The sequence below is a fragment of the Atractosteus spatula genome, chromosome 10 (genome assembly GCF_055471065.1).
Source record: "Atractosteus spatula isolate fAtrSpa1 chromosome 10, fAtrSpa1.hap1, whole genome shotgun sequence".
NCBI lineage: Eukaryota > Metazoa > Chordata > Actinopteri > Semionotiformes > Lepisosteidae > Atractosteus > Atractosteus spatula.
In genome coordinates this window covers 16,563,357-16,564,560 of record NC_142715.1, presented here as the reverse complement: position 1 = coordinate 16,564,560, position 1,204 = coordinate 16,563,357, and the positions used below count along the sequence as shown (strand labels likewise).

Below are 1,204 nucleotides of genomic sequence, written 5' to 3'. Positions count from 1 at the left end.
CGTTATATGTGCTCTTGTTTGTATTGTATGTAGTTTTGTTGTTCAAATAAAACGTAAAAGACACAACTTTCCGGATGCGGCTGCTGTAAAAATAAAATGACATCAAGGGTGCTGTACGCAGAGGTCTGAAACCTGCTCCACAGAAGATCTTTATCCAGAGGTGTTAAAGAAGTCGAGATCTCGCCATGAGAGGGGAAGCATCTCAGAAAAAGCAGGTGCAGTCGGTTCCACGGTCATAACGCCACTAAGTCGGGCGACAAGAGCAAAACCCACCCGACCTCCTCCGAGCAAGTAATGAGACAAAGAGACAGCCCACAGCGGGTAGTGTGGCCGAGCGGTCTAAGGCGCTGGATTAAGGCTCCAGTCTTTTTGGGGGCGTGGGTTCAAATCCCACCGCTGCCAGGTGCTTCTGTCGTGACCCCCTTTCAGCTGACTTCAGACGAAAGGGAGGGAACTGCTTTTTGGCAGTCTCTCGAGAAACTAAGCAAAGTGTTTAAAGATACTTTCTCAGCTTGACATCAAGGCACAAAACAAAAACCTTCTTGCGTCCTCTCAACCCAAAAGCACTTTGCCACTTTTTGCGTTATGCAGGGAACGACGTCTGCCCAGATCACTTTTGTGTCAATGCAAATCGTAGTGTGCCCTCCGTTTTAATGTTGGCTATGCTGGCGTGCCGCTTCTGTCTGTGAAACTTGAATGTTCTGCTTCTTCACACCGAATCGTTGGCGGGGGTTGAGCTTGTTAAATCTTTGCGCATAGCGCTCCTTTAGAAGTACTTTGTCCAAGTTCAAAAGCGATCATGGGATTTACTTCATGCATTCAAGAAGCATGCCTCGCACGACAGATTTAAATGGGGAATGGAGCCTGCTTCTTGCTGTTTTTCCTGTGGTTGCAGTTACAAAGTTGATCGTGCTTTCACATTCTGTTAACAGTATTCACTGGCTGAGCTTTATCAGTTGGTTCGTAAAGGAATCTCTGCTTCGGTTCCAGAAAAGTCATCTGTAGTGTGTTTTTTCCCGTGCTCATGGCAGTCTTTTAAAGCTGGTAGTAATGGCGGCGAAGTTAATTTTTTATCCTCTTTAAAAGAATAAGGACGGGCTGGGGCGAGCTGCATTTACCACTCTTTCAGCTAACCGCCGAACTCGCGAACTGATTACACTGCAGAGCCACAGGCGCCTCGCTTTTCTCCATTCTCTGGGTTAGG

General features: G+C 47.1%; 1 non-coding gene across 1 annotated transcript; it reads left to right on the top strand.

The window, feature by feature from the left end:
• The first annotated feature begins 320 nt into the window (after window positions 1–320).
• On the top strand, window positions 321–402 carry trnal-aag (transfer RNA leucine (anticodon AAG)). Its single transcript has one exon. It is a non-coding gene; the product is annotated as a tRNA-Leu (tRNA).
• The last annotated feature ends 802 nt before the right edge of the window (window positions 403–1,204 follow it).